The sequence below is a fragment of the Rutidosis leptorrhynchoides genome, chromosome 7 (assembly GCF_046630445.1).
Source record: "Rutidosis leptorrhynchoides isolate AG116_Rl617_1_P2 chromosome 7, CSIRO_AGI_Rlap_v1, whole genome shotgun sequence".
Taxonomy (NCBI): domain Eukaryota; kingdom Viridiplantae; phylum Streptophyta; class Magnoliopsida; order Asterales; family Asteraceae; genus Rutidosis; species Rutidosis leptorrhynchoides.
The window spans coordinates 223330127-223357580 of NC_092339.1; positions in this window are offsets into that span (position 1 = coordinate 223330127).

Genomic DNA, 27454 nt, shown 5'->3' on the forward strand with positions numbered 1-27454 from the left:
TTAATCTAAATTTCATTAATGATGACATCCATATTTCTTTAGATAATGTGTTCTATTTTAAGGCTTCGCCTTCGAATGGTATTTATGAATTGGTTCATGGTGACACATCATACAATAGCTCAATATACCATGCAAACACCAAGAAACTCAAAAGGGATTTGAGTGATTCCTACTTATGGCATTGTCGCCTTGGTCACATAAACAAGAATCGAATGCATACACTTCAAAAGAATGGCCTTTTGAAATCAAATGAACTAGACTCGTTTAATGTATGTGAATCTTGTTTACAAGGCAAAATGACTAAAGCACCTTTCAAAGGGACCTATGAAAGGGCTAAAGACTTATTGGGATTAATACATTCGGATGTATGTGGACCCTTTAAGCCCATAACTAGGAATGGTGAAAGATAGTTCGTTACTTTCATTGATGACTTCAGTTGTTTCGGATATGTCTACTTATTAAGACACAAGGACGAAACTTTTGAAGCATTCAAGGAATATCAAAACAAAGTACAAAATCAACTCAATAAGACAATCAAGGTACTTCGTACCGATAGAGGAGGTGAATACCTAAGCGATGCTTTCCAAGATCATCTTAAAAGTTGTGGGATTATCTCGCAACTCACTCCTCCTGGAAAACCCCAACTTAATGGAGTTTCCAAAAGGAGGAACCGAACCCTAATGGATATGGTTCGATCTATGATGGCTAGAAGCTCGTTACCTCTATCATTTTGGGGTTATTGTCTATGCTCTGCGGCTCGTATTTTAAACATGGCCCCAACCAAGAAAGTGGAACGAACTCCTCATGAGATGTGGTTTGGAAAACCTCCATCTCTATCATACTTAAAGGTATGAGGATGTGAAGCTTATCCTAAGCGTTACGTCCCTAATAAGTTGAATGCTCGATCCACGAAGTGTATCTTCATAGGATATCCCAAGGATGATATGGGATATTATTTCTATGATCCTTTCGAGCAGAATGTATTTGTTGCTCGGAAGGCGGAATTCCTTGAAACTAAGTTCATAATGGAAGGTAATAGTGAAAGGAAGATAGATCTTGAAGAGGTTCAAGATCAAGTAAATGATACACAATTGGTTGACACTAGCACTCAACATGAAAATGTTGAGAATGATCAAATGGATGATCAAAGTATACAAGACATTCGCAGATCTGGTAGGATTAGTAATCCTCCTGAGAGATATGGGTTTCTCATGGATGGTTGCTATGTGGTTGATTTGGATGAACCAACAAACTACTAAGATGCTTTATCAAGGATTGATAAGGATAAATGGCAGGAAGCCATGAACGCTGAGATGCAATCCATGTATGACAACCAAGTTTGGGAACTTGTTGAACAACCTACTGGCTCAAGGCTAGTTGATTGTAAATGGCTTTTCAAAATGAAAACCGACATACATGGAAACTTGGATACATATAAAGCTAGACTTGTAGCAAAAGGTTTCACTCAAACTCAAGGGGCTGACTATGATGAAACTTTTTTTCCTGTGGCAATGCTAAAGTCTATTAGGATATTACTTGCCATTGCTGCTCATTATGACTATGAAATATGGCAAATGGATGTCAAGACTGCTTTCCTAAATGGACATCTTGAGGAAGATGTCTATATGGTTCAGCCTGAAGGTTTTGTTGATCCGAAGTGTCCTAAAAAGGTATGCAAGTTAAAGAAGTCAATCTACGGATTGAAACAATCATCTAGAATGTGGAATCATCATTTTAATGAGGAAGCCAAGAAATTTGGCATCATTAAAAAAGGTGATGAAGCTTGTGTATACAAGAAGGCTAGTGGGAGCACAATCATGTTCCTTATACTATATGTGAATGATATATTGTTATTTGGAAATGAAATTTCGGCAATGCAAAGTGTTAAAACTTGGCTAAGTAAATGCTTCTCCATTAAGGATCTTGGAGAAGCACAATATGTTTTGGGGATTGGGATCTACAGGGATAGATCCAAGAAACTGATAGGTTTGAATCAAAGTGCATAAATTGAAAAGATCTTGAAAAGGTTCAAGATGGAGAACTCTAAGAAAGGTTTGGTACCTATTCAAAAGGGAACACTTCTCAGTTCATCTCAGTGCCCTATCACGAAAGATGAACAGGAGAGAATGAAGAAAGTCCCATATGCATCTGCCATTGGGTCAATCATGTATGCAATGATATGCACTAGACCGGATGTGTCATGCGCTCTTAGCCTGACAAGTAGATACCAGAATAACTCAGGAAACAATCATTGGATTGCTGTCAAATGTATATTGAAATACCTTAGGAGGACTAAGGATATGTTTCTGATATGTGGGTCTGGTGAGGAGGAACTCGCTGTAAAAGGTTACGTGGACATGAGTTTCCAAACTGATCGAGATGATTCTCGGTCACAGTCCGGTTATGTCTTTACGTTTAATGGAGGTGCGGTCTCTTGGTATAGTTCAAAACAGGATGTTGTTGCTTTATCCACTGCAGAGTCAGAGTACATTTCCGCCTCATTGGCAGCTCAGAAAGCTGCATGGATGAAGAAATTCATCGACGACTTAGGAGTAGTCCCTTCCATTCAGGACCTTCTTGAGATCTTTTGTGACAACAATGGTGCGATTGCTCAAATCAAAGAACCTCGTGCTCACCAAAAGACCCGTCACATTGAGCGAAGATTCAACTACATAAGGGATGAAGTTGAAAAGGGAAAGATATGTATTCACAAAGTTCACACAGATCTTAATATAGCGGATCCTCTCACGAAGCTCTTACATGGATCAAAACATGCTGGACATGTTTGTGCATTAGGGCTTCGATATTCTAATGATTGGTCATGATCTGTTTTAAATATTGTAACAAAACAAAATTGGTCAAACTCATTAATATAATTATGGTATTAATTTATTTTGAGTTATGTTCCTATTTTGCATATTTTATCCATGAATAAGTTATTATTCTAAATTTCGTAGTCGATCACATTTGTGGGAACAAGTGTGAGGTTTAGACTATTATGAACTTGGATTGGTATACATTCATGGTATGAATGTGGGGCAAGGTTGCAACCAAGGTTCATAGATATTTGTGGGATACAAATATTGGAAGACCCGCCCTCAAGATTTACTAAATGGAGCCTTTGTGGTTGATCACACGTAGTCTTGGGTAAAGTCGAATATCATTGTATCCTCTGACTTGAGATACATATTGGGTTCGGATATTTACCAAGTATTGTGTCTTGATTCTTTCCTTCGCTATTCTGTAATATGGTAGTTCATAAGGAAGAGCTCAGGTATAATGCAAGGTGTATATTTAGGACGTATGTAGTCAAGATGGAATTTGTCCCTCTTATTCATTGAGAGTCAAATGTCTAAGGCCTAATAAAGTTAAATCTAGAAGAGAGTGATCACTCTGTATCTCTTGGATTTAACATGACATCTAGGACGAAAGGATAGAATGAAAGATTCACCTATTCATATTCGAGATGGGAACTCAAAAAGGATGATGTTATTGAATGGCACAAAGTCATAACATATTGGGGGTGATGGACGGTCGTTAGGTGGTATCCGTCACTTGCATTAATTTCTTATGTTTCTCGTGCAAGTGGGAGATTGAAGGTTTTTCGTATGCCTGAGAGACATTAAATTAATGTGGCTAATATGTTATGATCCAAGTCGGGTCATACCCAATAACAAGCTTACCGACACCTTAATCGTATTTATTTTAATGAATGGATCATTAAATGAATACGCGACACTTGGATTTTAGAAAATCGGTTTTCTAAAATATCATTACTTGAGATAAATTATTTGGATAATTTATGTGATAAGCATTTAACTATTTGCAAGATTAAATGGTTATGTTGTGATACATTTTATAAAAGGATTTATAAAATGTAAGTAACAAAAAGGCATGACATTATATGTAACAAGTTTTATAATTAATTGCAAGTTACATATTTTTTGAGGCATTCCCCATGGGGGACGGTTTTTGAAGGGACCAAGGGTCTCACCCATGCTCAATTTTGCTACTTTTAAGATGACACAATATCACATACACATGTTTTAACTAATCTACCCATGCTTTGACTCAAGTAATATACAAGACTACATGCATTCAAACATTACACTTACAAGAAAAACACTCTCTTGCTTGTGGTGCTGCTGCTGGCTTAGTTAAGAGAAGGAGAAAGAAAGTGTTCTTGAGTGATTTTGAAGTTCTTTGCAAGTGTTAAATAAATCCTAACCAAAACTAAGGGTGTTGGTTATAAGTTTGGGGTATAATCACTTGAGGTTTCATTGTTTTGAAGCTTCATTCATCTCCATCCTTTTGGGTACTGCTGGCCGAAATTTTAACAAGGGAAACAAGTGAGTTTCAAGCTTATTTTACTAGCTCATTGAAGTTCTAAGGCCTAACCAATTCAAGAGTGTGTTGGTGCATTGTTTCATCATCTTCTTGTTCTTCAAACTCTCCCTCAATTAACTTGAGGAGGTATTATTTTCTTCCTTCCTAATATATATATATATATATATATATATATATATATATATATATATATATATATATATATATATATATATATATATATATATGTGAGCATTAATCCATGACTTGATATGAATATGGGATTTAACAAAATGGCCTAACAAATGTAATTGTTCTCTAAATGCTTCCGCTTGCTTTTACTATCTTAAAATGGATTTTATGATTGAGTAAGCTACATAAATATGTTGCAAGATAAGATTGTTAAATTCCATCATATAGTACTTGTATAGGATGTTGGGTATCTTTTACAGGTGTTAAATGAAGTAAAGTGTCCAAATAGTGATGTCCAAAACTGATTCAAATGGCTATACAACGGATATGTTTTTTGGACTGGACAGCGTGCAGTCAACCCACGGTCGACCGTGGTCCAAGCTGCAGAAGTGGTTGACCTTTTTATCTCTCCTTATAAATATCAAGACTTGGAGAACTTTAAAGATTTTGACCCCTTGCATGCTACAACTCGAAATCATCAAAGAATCACAAGAACCTAATACTTCTACATATGTTTGTGATTAGCAAGAGAGGTTTTATAATCTCATAGATTATAAAAGGGGTCATTGTAAACTTACTCTCAAATTCTTATCTTTGTGAGTTTACATAGTGTTGTATTAATCCTTAGAATTGTCTTAGGATTGTCATCACTGAAAAAGGAGAGTCTTTGTACTTTGTAATTAGAAGCATATGCTAGCTTAGCTATCATCTTTCTTAAAGGGAAATAGGGAGTTGATTAATCTCATTGGGGATTAACACTTTTCCAAGGTGAAGACCAGTTGATCTAAGTTGGAGGTAATCCTTCAAAGGGATAGAAGGATTAGCTTTTTTTTGTCTAAGGATAAGTATAAGGCTTGTAAATTGCATCTCCATAGGATTTGGAGAAAAGCGCTTAGTGAAGCAAAAATCTTGATTAGTGAATCGGGGAGTGGATTAAGGTGGATTAGTTAACATCCACCCGAACCACTATAAATCCTTGTATTTATTTTCTTTACTTTACTTTTCGCATCATTAGAAACATAAACACACCACACATTAGTTTGAGTTGACTAACGTGATCAAGTATTGTTCAAATTGTATTGATCATCAAAAAAGTTTTAAAAATCGTATTGATTAACTCTTCACCCCCTAGTTACTTACACAAATATATAAGACATAACCCTACAATACATAATGGGCTAAGCCCAAATAAGAGAATGACATAGACTATTAATATAACCGGGCTAACATCCCCCCGCAGTTGGATCGGCACTACTTCGGATGCTCAAAGTGGATCTGAAGTCGTCAAACAGGGCATACGGAAGACCTTTGGTAAAGATGTCTGCAAACTGATATCTAGAAGGCACATGAAGAACACGAATGTGCCCCTAAGCAACTAAGTCTCTGACAAAGTGTATATCAATCTCTATGTGCTTAGTCCACTGATGTTGAACTGAATTAGAGGATAGGTAGATTGAGCTGATGTTGTCCTGGTAGACAAGTGTGGCTGAAGTGAGAGGATAATGAAGCTTGTGAAGGAGATTATGGATCCAACATCTCTCGGCTATGACATTGGTAACATCGTGGTATTTTCTTCGGCACTGGAGCGTGATGGTGTAGGCTGCCACTTAGATGACCATGACGTGAGATTATTCCCAAGGAAAATGCAATAATCGAATGTGGACCGTTTGGTGGTGGGGAAACCAGCCCAAAAAGCGTCAGAGTATGCAACAAGCATAGCAGGAGAGGATGTATATAGCTGTAATCCAAGATCGGTGATCCCATGGATGTATCAAACGATCCTCTTGAGAGCGTGAAGATGCTGCTCTCGAGGGTCATGCATGAAGAGGCATATCTAATGCACAACATAGGAGATGTCGGGAATGTCAAGTACTGTAATGTTCAGCAAGACTGTGATATAGAGTCGGGTCCTTTATAGGAGGACCATAAGTAGTGAGTTTGGCCTCCGGTTCAACGGGGGTCCGACATGGTTGCATGTGGTCATGTCTTCACGATCAAGAATCTCTGTAGCATAATGTTTCTAAGATAAGAATAAGCTAGTGCTAGTGTGAGTGGCGAATACACCTAAAAAATAATTCAGTGGCCCTAAATCAGTCATAGAGAATTCCCTGTGAAGGGATGTGCTGAGTCGGTGAAGTAAGTTTGTAGAAGAAGCAGTCAAGATAATATCATCAACATATAGAAGAAGGTATACAGTGTCGGGTCCCTGATGATAAATGTATAATGATGGGTCACACCATCTAATGACAAATCTAATCCTCTTAGCATATCCTGAAAAACGCTGAAACCAAGCCCGAGGAGCATTCTTGAGACCATATAGAGAATTCTGCAAGAGGCAGACATGATCGAGATATTGGGGGGTCCCGAAAACTATGCTGAAACCAAGCTTGAGGAGCATGTTTGAGACCATATAGAGATTTCTATAAGATGTAGACATGATCGGGATATCGGGGGACCTGAAAACCTGAAGGCTGATGCATATAGATAGTTTCGGATAACTTCCCATGAAGAAAGACGTTCTTGACGTCTAGCTGATAAACCGGCCAATGTCTAGGAATAGCCAAGCTGATAACGGTGTGGATCGTGGCCGGTTTGACAACCGGACTAAAAGTCTCATCACAATCAATGCCTGCCTGCTGGCTATGACTGTTAGCAACAAGTCAAGCCTTATACCTACTCAAATTACCATCTTCATTAAACTTTTGCTTGAAAAGCCACATGGAGCAAACTATGTTCGTATTCGATGGACATGGCACCAGTTTCCAAGTACCATTACTAATTATAGCATTTAATTCGTTATGCAGAGCTTGTTTCCAGTTATGGTCACGAAAGGCATCAGGGTAAGTGCGAGGGATAGGAGATATGGCGGAGGTGTAGAGATTAATTTGTTGAATAGGTTTGGTGGTGCCAACACGGGTACAAGTGATTATGGGATGAGTGGATGAAGAGGCGGTAGAGGTGGTAGCCTCATTAGGAGGAGGCTGTATCCCTGGAGGAATGGTGTTGGAAGTGGTGGCAGTAGCCTCATTAGGAGGAGGCTGTGTTCCCAGAGGGATGGTGTTAGAAGGAGTGGTGGTAGCCTCAGTAGGAGGAGGTTGTGTCTTCGATGTAGTGGAGCTGGTGACATTAGGGTAAAATGTGAAAAGTACATGAGAAGAGGTTAGTAGGAGGGTCGAGGAAATCATAGGAAGTTGGTTGAGTGGGAGTCATAGAGCAAAATAGAAAGGAGGTTTCATCAAATGTGACATGGCGGGATAGGATGATTGTGTTTGTGGTGAGGTCGAGGCATCGGTAGCCTCTGTGGTTGCATTAATAGCCTAAGAAAATATAGGGAGTGGAACGAGGTGCAAGCTTGTGGGGTGTCTGAAGGTACGGATAACATAGACAGCCAAACACACGTAATGTGGAGTAGTTGGGTTATTGGTTGTATAGGCGAGTGTGGGGAATGTCGTTATTTATTGTGGATGAGGAAAGTATGTTGAGAAGGTGGGCAACCATATGAAGAGCTTCAACCCAATAAGTGGGTGGAAGATGAGCTTGGAAGAGATGAGTACGTATAAGGTTGTTGATGGTACAAAGCATTCGTTCAGATTTTCCATTCTTTTGAAAAGTGTGAGGGCACAAGAATCAAAATTGTATCCCGTTAGATTGAAGAAGATTATGAAATGCTTTATTTTCAAATTCACTACCATTGTCACATTGGAAGACTTTTATTTCTTGTTTAAATTTTGTTTTTATAAAGGTATGATATCGGATAAAAAGTCACATTTTTAGCCCCAATATTGAGTCCTAAAAGCATAAAGTTCAAAACTTTTTGGTTAAATTTGTAGATAAAGCAATTACAAAGATGAGGCAAAAAGAATCGATAGAATTGGAGCTAAAACGAAGATTCTAGAGCGAAAACGGTGAAAGACAAGAAATCAAGTTACGATCTAGCAAATCAGCAAGCCAAACGGATTGCCAAACAGGCTACCAAATGGCTTGCCAGTATGGCAAATGTCCTGCCACAAGCCCAAATCAAACAGGCATGGTAAATGGGCTGGCCTGGCAAACGGCCTCACCAAACGGCCTGCCAAACGGCTTACCAAATGGCCTGCCAGCCGTTTGCAGGCAATTTCCATTTCTATTTAAAGGGTTTTTGTCATCCAATTTCAACACACCTCTCCTCACACTCTCACTACAAGACACACTAGAGCTTTCAAGGCCTTCTCACCTCCGAGCGGTAAATTAAGTACCCGGAGGCGAACGCCAAAGATTGTAATAGGAGCGGTCTAGAGGATGTCAGCACTTGTAATGGTCCAGACCTCGTCTGTAAACGGTGAATTCTTTTCTTAATTTAATAAAGTTATCTTGTTACTTTAAGTTTCTTTCATCTTGCATGTCTATCTATCCGTTGTAATTGTTTATTATGTGTTGAATACTTTATCTGAAACTTATGCTACTGTTTTGCTGGAACCTTGAAGGTTTAGAAGTTTAATTTATGGATCACCCTTTCTGTTTATTCATGTGGCTATAAGCTAGTATTAGGACCTGATCAACCCTAAGATATAGGTAAGTAGTTATGTGTGCTTAACGTCACAATAGGGATATAATACCTACGTACGAATAACTATTTATTCGTCAAAGAAGAGCTGCCCATTTAGGTTGTGATTAGAGTAGGCAATATAGAGTTCAGTGAATACTGGCTTGCTCAGAAGCATGAATCGTGCCAGAAGCAACATTCTTGAGATGTTGTAAGATGATCCGGGGTTGAGTAAGTGATCGCAAAGGAGAGACTTCTAATCCAATTAGCAGTACCTTAGAATATCTAAGATTGCACATCTGTTAATGTTAAGACATAGACCGACCCGGGTTATCCATCTTAGCCAGAATCTTCAAGGCCTAAACTCTTAGTGACAAATCAGTTAGGTTCATAGTCCCGTTGATTGAGGTTTAGTATTTATTCTAGGAAGTTAAACTCTTGTAATAGTTCCCCATCAGGATTCTATTCTTCATATCTATCTATCTTTATCTTTACAGATATATTATTGATAATGCTAAAAACGAACATATATTTCATAGCATTATTCCTCAAGAAAGACAAGCTTTTAGTTGCAACTATTCTATTTACAAGTGATATTCGCTTAAATAATAAAAGGTGAAGACAAAAGATAGATTCGACGAATTGAAGACGCAAACGACCAAAAAGCTCAAAAGTACAAAATACAATCAATGAGGTTCCAATTATTGATAAGAAACGTCTCAAAATTACAAGAGTACAAGATTCAAAACGCAAAGTACAAGATATTAAATTGTACGCAAGGACGTTCGAAAATCCGGAACCGGGACCAGAGTCAACTCTCAACGTTCGACGCAACGGACTAAAAATTACAAGTTAACTATGCACATAAATAAAATAAAATATTTAAATAATTCTTATAATTATTTATATATTATATTATTATTTATAAACGTCGGCAAGAAAGAAAACAAAGATATGTGACTTCTCCCAGCTGGCCATGCGATCGCATGGCCTGGAGGCACAAAAGCCATGCGATCGCATGGCTCTGAAATCCAGTCCAGGTCCTATAAATTCAACGCGTTTTGGCCAAAATAAACACATCTTTTCTTCTCTTCATCATATGTAAAGTATTTATATTTATATTTTAATTTTAATTTTAATTTTAAATCCTAATAATAAGGGTGTGTTAGCGAATGTTGTAAGGGTGTAAGTCGAAATTCTGTCCGTGTAACGCTACGCTATTTTTAATCATTGTAAGTTATGTTCAACCTTTTTACATTAATGTCTCGTAGCTAAGTTATTATTATGCTTATTTAATCCGAAGTAATCATGATGTTGGGCTAAAAATATTAAAATTGGGTAATTGGGCTTTGTACCATAATTGGGGTTTGGATAAAAGAACGACACTTGTGGAAATTAGACTATGGGCTATTAATGGGCTTTATATTTGTTTAACTAAATGATAGTTTGTTAATGTTAATATAAAGATTTACAATTGGACGTCCCTATAAATAACCATATACACTCAATTGGACACGATGGGCGGGATATTTATATGTACGAATAATCGTTCATTTAACCGGACACGGGAATGGATTAATAGCCACTAGAATTATTAAAACAGGGGTGAAATTATGTACAAGGACACTTAGCATAATTGTTAACAAAGTATTAAAACCTTGGGTTACACTCAGTCGACATCCTGGTGTAATTATTAAACAAAGTATTAAAATCTTGTTACAGTTTAAGTCCCCAATTAGTTGGAATATTTAAACTTCGGGTATAAGGATAATTTGACGAGGACACTCGCACTTTATATTTATGACTGATGGACTGTTATGGACAAAAACCAGACGGATATATTAAATAATCCAGGACAAAGGACAATTAACCCATGGGCATAAAACTAAAATCAACACGTCAAACATCATAATTACGGAAGTTTAAATAAGCATAATTCTTTTATTTCATATTTAATTTCCTTTATTTTATATTTAATTGCACTTCTAATTATCGCATTTTTATTTATTGTTATTGTATTTAATTGCACTTTTAATTATCGTACTTTTTAATTATCGCAAGTTTATTTTATCGCACTTTTATTATTCGCAATTTCATTATCGTTATTTACTTTACGCTTTAAATTAAGTCTTTTATTTATTTAATATTTTACATTTTGTTTTAACTGTGACTAAAGTTTTAAAATCGACAAACCGGTCATTAAACGGTAAAAACCCCCCTTTATAATAATAATATTACTTATATATATATTTGTATTTTTATAAAATTAAACTAATATAGCGTTAAGCTTTGTTTAAAAGATTTTCCCTGTGGAACGAACCGGACTTACTAAAAACTACACTACTGTACGATTAGGTACACTACCTATAAGTGTTGTAGCAAGGTTTAAGTATATCCATTCAATAAATAAATAAATATCTTGTGTAAAATTGTATCGTATTTAATAGTATTTCCTGCTAAAATTTAAGCTATTTTATATACACCTCGCATAACATCAAGTATTTTTGGCACCGCTGCCGGGGAACAATCTAGCTTAAAAGCCGGAAGCGCAACGCTATATATAAAAAAAAAATTTATTTTTAGTACGCTTTTGTAAAAATACGTTTTAAATATTCGAAAATATAAAAAGAAAAACAAAAATATAAATATTTTTAAGAGTTTGTAAGTTATATAAAAGTTTCTTTATCTTTATTTTATAAAAATATAAGTTTTATTTAAATATATTACATAATTTTATTAAAACAGCAAAACAGAAAAAAAAAAAATAAACTCTCGGGTCTGCTACTGTAGCAACCCGTAACCTGGCCCAAAATTCAAGCTCATGCGATCGCATGAGCCCGAAGGCATACTCTCATGCGATCGCATGAGAGTGTCTGACACGCCAACTGCAACCCTAATTCAGCATTAATTACGAAGTTTATTTATTATTTAATTTAAAACCCTAATTAGGGTTTATTATTTAATTAGTTATTAGTTTTTTTTATTATTTTGTTTGTTTAGTTTAATTAGTATAATTAAATTATAAAATTAATAGTTTTATAAAATAAATAATATAAAAATAATATTTTTATAAAAATTGTAATTTTTACAACTTTTTATATATTTTTATATTTTGTCCCTTTTTAATAGTTTTAGCGTAATATTTGTATTTTTCGCTCGTATTTATTTTTAATTCATAGTTTTTGCCATAGTTATTTTTATTTCTAGATTTTTAGGCCTTGCCGTAAAATCCCTTAAGTGCTTTTTCTTTAGACTAAGATTTAGGTGCTTTAGAATTTTGCGACGCCTTTTTAAGTTTTAGTACCTTTTTAAGTTATTTCCATTTGGGATATAGTTTTACTTGTAAGCTTTAAGACGCAACTTTTAGTTTTAAATTTTTAGTTCCTTTTTAAGTTTAGACGCGCCGCCTTTTACCTATGTATCAATTATCATTCCAATTAGTAATCTCAATTTGCGATTATAATTTTAAGTTAGTGATAGTAATAAGGTTGGGTTAGTCTAGTGTTTTTAAGTTCTATAAGTCACTCTTTTTCTTTCTTATTTTTATTTTTCGATCTTTTTCCGACACGCTCTTTTTCTTTCTTATTTCTCGTTATTCTAGTTTTTAGGACATAGATTTTTATTCTACTTCTTATCTGAATTTCTTAAAATTACGAAAATTTATTTTAAGTGGTTAAATTGATAGACATCAAAATTTTCTGGTTCGTAGTAATAGTTGGATTTGTACGTGGACCGGGTTATTGGAGCCAAACAGTCCTCAATTATATTGAGACCAAACGAATCCTGCCCCTCTGCTGCATCTTTTGGCTATTCGAAACGTGGGCAAAATCAGAAAAGTCTATTGATTAGATAACTTATATAATTTTTCTTTCATTTTTAAAAAACTAATAGGATATTCAGTGAATGCACCGAGCAAGACGTTCACCACCTTTTGTACGTTCACCACCTATAACTAGATCAAGACATTTAGCAAATATTACCGCCGTTGATTTTTCTTTAGAATCGTCATCCAGTCGACCAAGTACTCCAGTTCAAATTTCCGATAATCCATTTTTTGAACCCGACCTCACAATTGAGAATCCGGAGAATATTCAGGGACGATTCATAGATCCTGAACCATTAAATTTTCCTCCGGAACCACCAATCATTCAAACAGAGATTGTTGAGGAACGAACCATTAAATCAGAATCCTCTAGTGATTCCAATTCAACAAATTTAATTATGGAGAATCTGGAACCTTTAAGTATGGAAGACCGAATGAGAGCTAAACGCACTGGCCAAGGTCACGCAATTACTCATCCAGACATTAATGCGCCAGATTATGAAATCAAAGGACAAATTCTACACATGGTGACTAATCAATGCCAATTTAGTGGTGCGCCAAAGGAAGATCCAAATGAACATCTTCGTACCTTTAATAGGATCTGCATACTATTTAAAATCCGAGAAGTGGAGGATGAACAGATATATCTCATGTTATTTCCCTGGACTTTAAAGGGAGAAGCCAAAGATTGGTTGGAATCGTTACCTGAAGGGGCGATTGATACATGGGACGTTTTAGTTGAAAAATTTCTTAAACAATTCTTTCCTGCATCTAAAGCCGTAAGGCTTCAAGGAGAAATTGTTACGTTCACACAGAAACCGAATGAAACTCTATATGAGGCGTGGACAAGATTTGGAAAGTTATTAAGAGGATGTCCGCAACATGGTTTAGACACCTGTCAAATAGTACAAATATTCTACCAAGGATGCGACATCACTACAAGGAAAGACATAGATATAGCAGCTGGTGGTTCCATTATGAAGAAAACCGAAACTGATGCTTATAAAATTATTGATAACACTGCTTCCCACTCACATGAGTGGCACCAAGAAAAAGATATCGTTAGATCATCTAAAGCAGCTAGAGCCGATTCTAGCCATGACTTAGATTCCATTTCCGCAAAGATAGATGCTGTGGAGAGACAAATGGAAAAGATGACTAAGGATATTCACTCAATACGAATTAGTTGTGAGCAGTGTGGAGGACCACATTTGACAAAAGATTGTCTCAGTATTGAACTAACAATGGAACAAAGAGAGAATGTTTCATATCTAAACCAAAGACCTGGAAATAATTATCAGAATAATTATCAACCGCCAAGACCTATTTACAATCAAAATCAGAATTATAACAGAAATATTCCATACAACAACCAACAAGGTCCTAGCAATCAACAAGTATCCAACAATACTTACAATCAGCAAAGACCTAATTTTCAAAACTAACCACCACAACCCGGTGATAAAAAGCCGAATTTAGAAGATATGATGATGAAGCTAGTTGAAACTCAAACGCAGTTTTTCACATCTCAAAAACAAACCACTGAACAAAATGCTCAAGCATTTAGAAATCAACAAGCTTCTATTCAAAATCTGGAACAAGAAGTAAGTAACCTAGCAAGGTTAATAGGTGAAAGAAAATCGGGAAGTCTACCTAGTGATAAAAATGCTAACCCCCGGAATGAAACAGCTAAAGCCATTACCACAAGAAGTGGTACAACACTTAAACCACCTAAAATACCTGTAACTTCTGATGAAGCTATTCCTACTCCACAAGAACCACAACCTGAACAAGATAAGGAAAAAGAACCGGTAGTTGAAAAGGTTAATGAAGATAACACAGTTAAGGCTAAACCTTATGTTAAACCATACCAACCACCACTTCCTTACCCGAGTAAAATGAAGAAAGAGAAACTTGAAGCCGAGTAATTCAAATTCTTGGATATGTTTAAACAGATAAATGTAAATCTTCCTTTCATTGATGCAATTTCAGGAATGCCTAGATATGCTAAATTTCTGAAAGATCTAATATCAAATAGAAAGAAAATGGAAGAGCTCTCGGCCGTTACTATAAATGCTAATTGTTCAGCAGTGCTGTTGAATAAGATACCAGAAAAATTATCTGATCCAGGAAGTTTCACAATTCCATGTTTTCTGGGTAGTCTTGGTTCAATAGAAGCATTGGTAGACTTAGGTGCTAGTATAAATCTAATGCCGTATTCACTATACGCTAAACTAGACCTTGGAGAATTGAAACCAACAAGAATAAGTATACAACTAGCCGATCGATCAATAAAATATCCTAGAGGGATAATGGAGAACATGCTAGTTAAAGTTGGTACTTTAGTATTTCCAGTAGATTTTGTTGTTCTGGACATGGAAGAAGATTCTCAAGTTCCTCTCATATTAGGAAGACCATTCTTAAACACGGCTAAAGCAATGATAGACGTGTTCGGTAAGAAACTGACCCTAAGTATAGAGGACGAGAGTGTTACCTTTTCAGTTGATAGAGCAATGCAACAACCTCAATCTGCAAATGATACATGTTACTATATTCAAACTATAGATTCACATGCAGAATTATTAGAAGAATTTCCAGAATTACAAGGAACAGGAGAATGTTCTTTAGGAGAAGGAACAGAACAAATTGATGAAGCTGAAATGTTAGCTACACTTATAGCTAATGGATATGAACCAACAACATAAGAAATTCAAATTCTAAAAGAAGAAGACAGATATCGATATAAATCATCGATAGAAGAACCTCCGAAATTAGAGTTAAAGCCACTTCCAAACCATTTGGAATACGCTTATTTACATGGTGAATCTGAATTACCTGTAATAATATCGTCTTCTCTTACTAAAAATGAGAAATCACAACTCATTTCTGTGTTGAAAGCTCATAAACCAGCCATTGCATGGAAGATTCATGATATAAAAGGAATAAGTCCTTCGTATTGCACACATAAAATCCTTATGGAAGAAGGTCATAAAACGTATGTGCAACGCAAACGAAGACTAAATCCTAATATGCAAGATGTAGTTAAGAAAGAGATTATTAAACTGCTAGACACATGTCTAATTTATCCAATCTCTGATAGTCCATGGGTAAGCCCAGTTCAATGCGTGCCTAAGAAGGGTGGCATGACTGTCATTACAAATGAGAAAAATGAGTTTATTCCTACTAGGACTGTAACAGGATGGCGTGTGTGTATTGATTATAGAAAATTAAATGACGCCACCAGAAAAGATCACTTTCCCTTACCTTTCATTGATCAAATGTTGGAAAGGCTAGCCGGAAATAGTTACTATTGTTTTCTAGATGGATTTTCCGGATATTTTCAAATTCCAATAGCACCCGAAGATCAAGAGAAAACCACATTCACGTGCCCTTATGGTACTTTTGCTTACAAACGCATGCCATTTGGACTTTGCAACGCCCCTGCAACCTTTCAAAGGTGTATGATGGCGATTTTTCACGACATGATAGAAGAATGCATGGAAGTTTTTGTGATGACCCGGAAATTTCCGATCAAATTTAAACTTTAATCTTTATATGTTCCCGACACGATGAGCAAAAATATGTAATGTTGAGTCTCGAAAGTTTTGAAAACTATATTCATATAATCAATTACCCTTTGACCATGCCTAGCGATTCACGAACAATTATATATACATATACATATGTGTGATTATTAAATTGAGATATATTATATAAAACATCGAACGGATTAGTGGATATGATTATAAGCTATGAGATCTATTTTATGAACCTGGAAATACTATCAAGGTATTGAATGAATTATATGTTACATGAATGTATTTGTTCAATGTATGTTTATCGACGAAATTAAAAGATAATTTCAAATGATTGAATTATCAGATACATTGAATTATGATTTCGAGTCTCTGTTATGAGGTCCACTTTGAATTAGAAAACTCTTACTTTTAACGGTATTCGGAAAATGGTAAAGTGAGTTATAAGTGAAGACAAGCGTGTCAATTAACGGGAACTAGCCAAATGTTAGTGGAGTTTTCTGTTCGACTTTCTATATAAACGTTAACTAGTTAACCTTCCTATTATTTAGAGTGAAAGTGAAACTTTGGGAATATAGTTATATTATTTAGAAAGTTTAAGGAAAACAAACTAAACGTTGACGCATAAGGAAATTATATTTTTAAAGTATAAACGTTATAGGATATAATATTATAAACGATCTTCAAATATACTTTGAAATATAATTAAAATCTAAATATTTTATTAAAGTATTTCAAACCTATATATTATAAATATATTTTAATTTAGTCAAAAGACGTTTTGGTTTAAGTTAATGTTATTAAATATACTTCGATAACTAACGAGGGTATGAATTATAAAAGTAAATGACTAAAACACTCAAAAGATTAAGTTACACTCTGAGTGTGTTAGTTTTTAATTAATTTAAGTCTAGTTATTAATAAAGGTACATGTCACAAAACGTTTAATTTAAAATAAAATATTTTGACAAACAACGAGACTTTGATTTATAGAAGGAAATGACCACAACGCTCAACTTTATAAGTTTTATTTTTGTAAGGTAATTTATTGTTATGTAAGTCTAATTTTTGTAAAAGGTACACGTCACGTAATATAAAGGGCTAGTTTTCTAAACGTACGAAAGTGCGGTCGAAAAACCGAAAGTTGTACATGAGTCGTGAGACCACGTCCGTGTCATTTTTGTAAAAATTATATTTTTACCATGAACGTGAATATAATATAATATATAATTAATTATATGAATTAAATATATATTTATATATAATATTATTAAATTAAAAAAAATGAATGATACGTAAGTTTTGTTTCAAAGAATCACGGGTCATAATTGATGACCACTTTCTCCTATTCTAACGCACGTTTTTTTTTTTATTTCTATTTTTTATAATTTATTTATTTATTATACTATTATAATTATATAATTATATTATTATTATATGACAACTTGTAAGACACTTCTATAAATCATTTCGACCTTGATTCATTTTTTTGGCATTCAATCCAGTTCTTCAATCTCTCTATACCTCTCAATATGTATATATATTTATATTATTAATATTATTAATCTTATTATTATTATTATTAGTATTAGTATTTATTATTATTATTAGTATATATTATACATAAAATACTACGACAAGGGCATACGCGAGCGAATTCAAAATGAGTTTTTCGAGTAGGATAGGGCTAAGGAAATTATGGGTTATAGCTAAGGAGGTGGTGGGTATGGTCCATGGGTATGCTCGTGAGGTCAATTTAGTGTTTATCATCTCCGTTGCGTCTACGTACCTTTCCTACAATATTGAACCTCAATATTGATACGTGAGCACTCATAACTTAACTTTTATTTATTAATAGTGTATCCCTGAGTAGTGCTCGAGAAAATAGGATTATGCATGCTTGTATATTTGATATTTCCCTTAGATAGGTTATGTTGAATCTTAAAGGTTGTTATACTAGGGATGAAATAAGATATAAGATATGCATATCCTTAAAAAGCTAGTGAAAAATTAAGAACTTTTCCTTTAGATATCAAATGGATTCTATGAATGGATTAGAAGTTATTGTCAATTGAATTTTTGTATCATTATTAAAAATGATTATCATTATCATCGTAATTATCGTCATTCTAAGTTTTATCTAATTATTATTATTCTGATGATTATTATTATTATTATTATTATTATTATTATTATTATTATTATTATTATTATTATTATTATCATAATTATTTTTATGATATTAAATGAACTTTATAAATTTTATTACTTAAGATATATAAAAGTATACCTTAATATAAAATTGTATTTATTAATAGAGGAATTATATTATTTACTCTATTAAATTTTTTTTAAAAATATTTTAAGAATATAAAACGACGATATTTAAATAATCGTTTATAATTTTTTTAAATCATTTTGAGTCAAAATAATTTTTGTCGACCTTTGCATATTAGACTCGAGCATTAGGATTGTGGTACACTATGACTTAACTTAATGTATTAGACAAATATTGACAAATACATAAATATATATATAATTACTATAGGTTCGTGAATCCAAGGCCAACCTTACACTTGTTCAATGATGTTATATGTATTTTTACTACAAAATACAGTATGGTGAGTTTCATTTGCCTTTTTACCCTTTATATTTTTGGGACTGAGAATACATGCGCTTTTATAAATGTTTGACGAAATAGACACAAGTAATTGAAACTACATTCTATGGTTGAATTATCGAAATCGAATATGCCCCTTTTTATTAAAGTCTGGTAATCTAAGAATTAGGGAACAGACACCCTAATTGACGCGAATCCTAAAGATAGATCTATCAGGCCTAACAAACCCCATCCAAAGTACCGGATGCTTTAGTACTTCGAAATTTATATCATGTCCGAAGGAGGATCCCGGAATGATAGGGGATATTCTTATATGCATATTGTTAATGTCGGTTACCAGGTGTTCACCATATGAATGATTATTTTTGTCTCTATGCATGGGACGTATATTTATGAGAACTTGAAATGAAATTCTTGTGGTCTATTAAAATGATGGAAATAAATGATTATGATAAACTAATGAACTCACCAACCTTTTGGTTGACACTTTAAAGCATGTTTATTCTCAGGTGTTAAAGAAATCTTCCGCTGTGCATTTGCTCATTTTAAAGATATTACTTGGAGTCTTTCACGGCATATTTTGAAGGACGTTGCATTCGAGTCATTGAGTTCATCAAAGATTATTATTAAGTCAATTTATAGTTGGATAGTGGATATTATGAAATGGTATTTATGCCTGTCAATTTTCGATGTAAAGAAAGTTTGTCTTTTAAAAACGAATGCAATGTTTGTAAAATGTATCATATAGAGGTCAAATACCTCGCGATGTAATCAACTATTGTGAATCGTTTTTAATCAATAAGAACGGGACATTTCAGTTGGTATCAGAGCGGTGGTCTTAGCGAACCAGGTCTGCATTAGTGTGTCTAACTGATAAGTCGTTAGGATGCATTAGTGAGTCTGGACTTCGACCGTGTCTGCATGTCAAAAGTTTTGCTTATCATTTTTAGTCGGAAATCATCTACTTATCATTCTTAGGAAATTATCTTCTATCATTCTTAAGTCTAGACGCATTTTCCTGCATTTATTGCATAATAGTGTATAGACGAATTCTTACATCTATTACTATGAACTTTGACTGACTTTTTTCAAAGATTCTTCCTTAATTTATGGGATTTTGGTAATATATATACATATGTAAATTATGTATTGAAGAAAACCAAATCTAACTCCTATAGTCTATTTCATATCAAAAATTCATTCCCTTGATCATACGAGATGGATCCCTCAACCAGTTCGAATTCCTCAGATTAGGACAGTTATTCCGATATGGATTTTCATTCAAGCTCTGAAAACAGTGTGACCGGAATGGATCAACCAATCATCCATCATCTATTCTGGATGAAATGGGGATGGGTTCGTAGCCTCCTCAATCATTGGAGACAAGAAGAAGGTGATCCCTTCCATCCACCAAATTGCCCTCTTGGCAATGAACCCGAAGCACTTACCGGCGAACCTATTCGCGAAACTATTTTCTCTCTCATTTCCAGAGTATCTCGTCACGATTATATACTACACCAATTTCTAGATTATATTTATCCGCTCGTCCAAACTGCTAATCACCCCGGTGTGATAGAAGAAGTCAACGACCTTCGAGCTCGGGTAGTGGCTTTGGAGAATATGGTGCGAAGGTTACAAACACCATCAGCAGCACCAGCAGCGTAACCGGTACTGCCAGTAACATCCACATCGCAAGCCTCAATACCATAAGCACCAGCAGTATCACCGACATCAACAACAACCACCATCATTAACATCAACAGGATCATTACCACCACCAACAATCACATCCGCATCACACACCTCCATATCCCAATTTGTACATCGGATATCAACGTCACACACACCACAGTTACCAAAGAGTACCAATAACAACAAACGATGAAGTATTGATTCATAACTTCATCGGAGAAACATTCTGTGGTGATTATGTAATCTCTAGAGTTTTAGGGATTACCTATCTCAGCCTTAACCGTAAACCAGATGAGTGGACAGAGATGATAGGGAGAAGAATCGAAACCCTGACAAGAATGGTGCGCGGCTTACAAGCTAGACTTGTTGTACCAACAGCATCAACAGTACCCTTAACCTCACCAACACAGTCAATGCTGTCAACATTGTTAGAATCGTCAGCACCTCCAACCTCACAAGTTTCGCCAGTTCAAGAATTACTGTGGAAACCATTAAGAATTAACAACGAGTATTTTGTATCAACGAGTTATGAAGTATTAACTCATTCTTCTGAAGAAATTATATATATATTTTATATATATAAATTCTGAAACTATATAAATCTTTCGTACTAAGCCATTGAGTATGAATTGAAAAAGGGTAGATACTACTCGAATAAATTCATATTACTAATATGCTATGATGTACATCTTTCGTTAACAACCCAACCATCGTTAGCTACAATCTCTGTTTCAATTAAATGAATTCGGGTTTATAATAAACCAAGTGTATAATTCAATAATTTGTTTGATTTTCACTTTCATCTTCGATGTACTCGGAACTTACTGAAAAACGACATTCGTATCTTGCGAAGTTCGCAAGAATTCTTCAAACGTCAACATCCTTCACTAAGGAATATCAATAAAAATAAATATTTAAGTATTGATTACATTAGTAAAATACTCTGCGAAGATTATGTAATCTCTGATGTTTTAGAGATTATTCATTTCGAAATTCAAGCCGAAAATCAAATGAGTTTAATATGATATTAACTCATTAAATCGGTATTACATCTGAAGAAAATATATATGTAATTATATTTTCATAAAAGATTGTAAATAAAAAAAATAAAAATAAAAATAAAATTCCCTTGTACAAAAGATTATTTGTGAAATTTTTTTAACGGGTAGGTAATACCCGAGAGATATTTAAATTCACAATTAATATGTTACATTCTTTGAATCTGATTCAACAATCACCAATTGTATTCACTACTCTCTCAACAATATACAATCTTTCGTAAAAATCAAAACAACTATTCTCATCCAAAATTTAATTACCTATTCTGATTATGACAAATCAAAATCCAAGTCAACTTATAACAGAAGACATCACTCTTAGAATTCCTACATCTATCAAAGTCATACTTTGAATTCAAAACTGTGACAGAACATCACTTTTATTTGTAACACCCAGAAGTATATGAAAATCATTCGAGATTCAGGAAGATTTCATCATTTGGATATTGACTATGACAATCTGTATTTCAAACCCTTCGAAATTTCGAAAGACACTTCAATAATGAACAATCAAGATGATGATGCAACCACACGATACTCGAAGTCTTTTACCTGAAAAACTCTCGAAACCAAAGTCATAGTTTAACACGTACCGCGTCAAAATTCTTTAGCAATTATTAGCAAAAACAAACTTAATGATTCCCTTCAAAATAGCCAATTTTGTCACAGCTCCAGCCACTCAACTTTGACTTTTCAGTCGGACCAGTCTTATTATAACCCCGATAGATACGTTGCCCTTTCTTCATTGTTACTGGGAAACCTTTCATATTCCACCATATTACCACCAGCGTTTAATCATCTAAACCATGATTCTTCTGAACCCACGTCGGATTGATAACCAGTGATTTGGATATTATAGCATTAAATGCAGAGGAAACATAAAAATGGTAGATGGGCTAAACGGCCAAAAGTTTGATGATAGAAGATAGTGAGTTGGTAAAGCTCAGAAAAAGAAAGGAGTTGGTACTGAAAAACGAATTGAGCAAAGTATGAAGGAAGCCGTGGACAAATCACAGAGGCTGAATCTGCCTTCAAAGGATCCAAATGATTCAGTGTCTGCTAAAATCGTTAGCAAACACGTTACTTCTTATTCTAAACCTTCACAGACAGATATTCTTCATCATCATCATATCTTAAATATTATAAGATATCTTCGTATCTTCCATTATACATATTCTCCATATCTCTGGAGATATTTTCACAACTATTCTTATCTGAGATAATTTATCTCTCCGTAATATCTGCAACATAAAAGGAACTGTGTTAGTTTCTAAAATCTGAAAAATTCAAATATGAATGTTTTGAAGTAGTGTTGGGAACTTATGCATGGGTTAGTATAATATAATGACACTTGATCAACGTCATTATATTACAGTAATTCATGCTGAGTTTCTAATGGAACGTGATGATTCACAGAACATACCGTCATCATGTGCCATTTACACGACTCTTACATTCTAACTAATCTCTAAACATATTAAGAAAATATTTCTTGATGATTCGGTCTTTTCTAGGGTATTCTGGTAATTTAACAAATCAGGATTTACCATTGCCCTTTCCTTCTTAGAACAATTACTATATTCCTTCTGAAATCCATACATACAAATTCCGGACCATTACGAGAGCTATTTAATCGCAAGAAGAAGAAACGAAAGGACAAAGCTTCGAAATAGAAATTCGGGGTATAAACCGCAGCAAATAGAAGAGAGCATTAACTATGGATGACGATGACTATAGAAGACAGAAGCAGGGACATCGAAATATAAGGGAAGGTGTAAAATCTAACAACAACCCGGAAATTACAACCCGTATATATCGATGCATATAGCAATGTAAAGACATGGGAGAACTAGAAACACTATAAACCCAAGAGTATAGTAGAAGTAAATAGATTCTTCTGGTGGCAGATTAAAAAGAAGAATGACAGATATGCAAGTTAAGAGGATATCAAGGATCAGGATGGGATGGATCATATTAACGAATACTTTAAAGTAGGAATTGAGAAAGAAAGAATAGAAGGTGTGAGTTATAAGGAAATGGAGAGGGTAGATTTATAGGAAAATTATCGACAGAACAATCGAAGCAGAATATCGCGTTCAACCAAAGAAGATCTAAATCTCCTTAATTATCGAAGAATCAAATCTTATTATGAAGATTTCTTCTAAATTCCTTAAATTCCGGAAAGCAATCTTGAACACGCCGCCGGTTAAATTAAACCTGCATTTATTCATTTTTCACTCTTTTGCGATAGCTTCACTTATACTCTTCGCATAATCAAATTGGGTTATCTATATTACTCAATGATGATAAAACTCTATGTATCAGTTTACATTCGTCATAATAACATTCTTACTGTTAGCCATGACGACCTCTATCAAATTTCGGGACGAAATTTCTTTTAACGGGTAGGTACTGTGATGACCCGGAAATTTCCGATCAAATTTAAACTTTAATCTTTATATGTTCCCGACACGATGAGCAAAAATATGTAATGTTGAGTCTCGAAAGTTTTGAAAACTATATTCATATAATCAATTACCCTTTGACCATGCCTAGCGATTCACGAGCAATTATATATACATATACATATGTGTGATTATTAAATTGAGATATATTATATAAAACATCGAACGGATTAGTGGATATGATTATAAGCTATGAGATCTATTTTATGAACCTGGAAATACTATCAAGGTATTGAATGAATTATATGTTACATGAATGTATTTGTTCAATGTATGTTTATCGACGAAATTAAAAGATAATTTCAAATGATTGAATTATCAGATACATTGAATTATGATTTCGAGTCTCTGTTATGAGGTCCACTTTGAATTAGAAAACTCTTACTTTTAACGGTATTCGGAAAATGGTAAAGTGAGTTATAAGTGAAGACAAGCGTGTCAATTAACGGGAACTAACCAAATGTTAGTGGAGTTTTCTGTTCGACTTTCTATATAAACGTTAACTAGTTAACCTTCCTATTATTTAGAGTGAAAGTGAAACTTTGGGAATATAGTTATATTATTTAGAAAGTTTAAGGAAAACAAACTAAACGTTGACGCATAAGGAAATTATATTTTTAAAGTATAAACGTTATAGGATATAATATTATAAACGATCTTCAAATATACTTTGAAATATAATTAAAATCTAAATATTTTATTAAAGTATTTCAAACCTATATATTATAAATATATTTTAATTTAGTCAAAAGACGTTTTGGTTTAAGTTAATGTTATTAAATATACTTCGATAACTAACGAGGGTATGAATTATAAAAGTAAATGACCAAAACACTCAAAAGATTAAGTTACACTCTGAGTGTGTTAGTTTTTAATTAATTTAAGTCTAGTTATTAATAAAGGTACATGTCACAAAACGTTTAATTTAAAATAAAATATTTTGACAAACAACGAGACTTTGATTTATAGAAGGAAATGACCACAACGCTCAACTTTATAAGTTTTATTTTTGTAAGGTAATTTATTGTTATGTAAGTCTAATTTTTGTAAAAGGTACACGTCACGTAATATAAAGGGCTAGTTTTCTAAACGTACGAAAGTGCGGTCGAAAAACCGAAAGTTGTACATGAGTCGTGAGACCACGTCCGTGTCATTTTTGTAAAAATTATATTTTTACCATGAACGTGAATATAATATAATATATAATTAATCATATGAATTAAATATATATTTATATATAATATTATTAAATTAAAAAAAAATGAATGATACGTAAGTTTTGTTTCAAAGAATCACGGGTCATAATTGATGACCACTTTCTCCTATTCTAACGCACGTTTTTTTTTTTTATATTTTTTATTATTTATTTATTTATTATACTATTATAATTATATAATTATATTATTATTATATGACAACTTGTAAGACACTTCTATAAATCATTTCGACCTTGATTCATTTTTTTGGCATTCAATCCAGTTCTTCAATCTCTCTATACCTCTCAATATGTATATATATTTATATTATTAATATTATTAATCTTATTATTATTATTATTAGTATTAGTATTTATTATTATTATTAGTATATATTATACATAAAATACTACGACAAGGGCATACGCGAGCGAATTCAAAATGAGTTTTTCGAGTAGGATAGGGCTAAGGAAATTATGGGTTATAGCTAAGGAGGTGGTGGGTATGGTCCATGGGTATGCTCGTGAGGTCAATTTAGTGTTTATCATCTCCGGTGCGTCTACGTACCTTTCCTACAATATTGAACCTCAATATTGATACGTGAGCACTCATAACTTAACTTTTATTTATTAATAGTGTATCCCTAACTAGTGCTCGAGAAAATAGGATTATGCATGCTTGTATATTTGATATTTCCCTTAGATAGGTTATGTTGAATCTTAAAGGTTGTTATACTAGGGATGAAATAAGATATAAGATATGCATATCCTTAAAAAGCTAGTGAAAAATTAAGAACTTTTCCTTTAGATATCAAATGGATTCTATGAATGGATTAGAAGTTATTGTCAATTGAATTTTTGTATCATTATTAAAAATGATTATCATTATCCTCGTAATTATCGTCATTCTAAGTTTTATCTAATTATTATTATTCTGATGATTATTATTATTATTATTATTATTATTATTATTATTATTATTATTATTATTATTATCATAATTATTTTTATGATATTAAATGAACTTTATAAATTTTATTACTTAAGATATATAAAAGTATACCTTAATATAAAATTGTATTTATTAATAGAGGAATTATATTATTTACTCTATTAAATTTTTTTTAAAAATATTTTAAGAATATAAAACGACGATATTTAAATAATCGTTTATAATTTTTTTAAATCATTTTGAGTCAAAATAATTTTTGTCGACCTTTGCATATTAGACTCGAGCATTAGGATTGTGGTACACTATGACTTAACTTAATGTATTAGACAAATATTGACAAATACATAAATATATATATAATTACTATAGGTTCGTGAATCCAAGGCCAACCTTACACTTGTTCAATGATGTTATATGTATTTTTACTACAAAATACAGTATGGTGAGTTTCATTTGCCTTTTTACCCTTTATATTTTTGGGACTGAGAATACATGCGCTTTTATAAATGTTTGACGAAATAGACACAAGTAATTGAAACTACATTCTATGGTTGAATTATCGAAATCGAATATGCCCCTTTTTATTAAAGTCTGGTAATCTAAGAATTAGGGAACAGACACCCTAATTGACGCGAATCCTAAAGATAGATCTATCGGGCCTAACAAACCCCATCCAAAGTACCGGATGCTTTAGTACTTCGAAATTTATATCATGTCCGAAGGAGGATCCCGGAATGATAGGGGATATTCTTATATGCATATTGTTAATGTCGGTTACCAGGTGTTCACCATATGAATGATTATTTTTGTCTCTATGCATGGGACGTATATTTATGAGAACTAGAAATGAAATTCTTGTGGTCTATTAAAATGATGGAAATAAATGATTATGATAAACTAATGAACTCACCAACCTTTTGGTTGACACTTTAAAGCATGTTTATTCTCAGGTGTTAAAGAAATCTTCCGCTGTGCATTTGCTCATTTTAAAGATATTACTTGGAGTCTTTCACGGCATATTTTGAAGGACGTTGCATTCGAGTCATTGAGTTCATCAAAGATTATTATTAAGT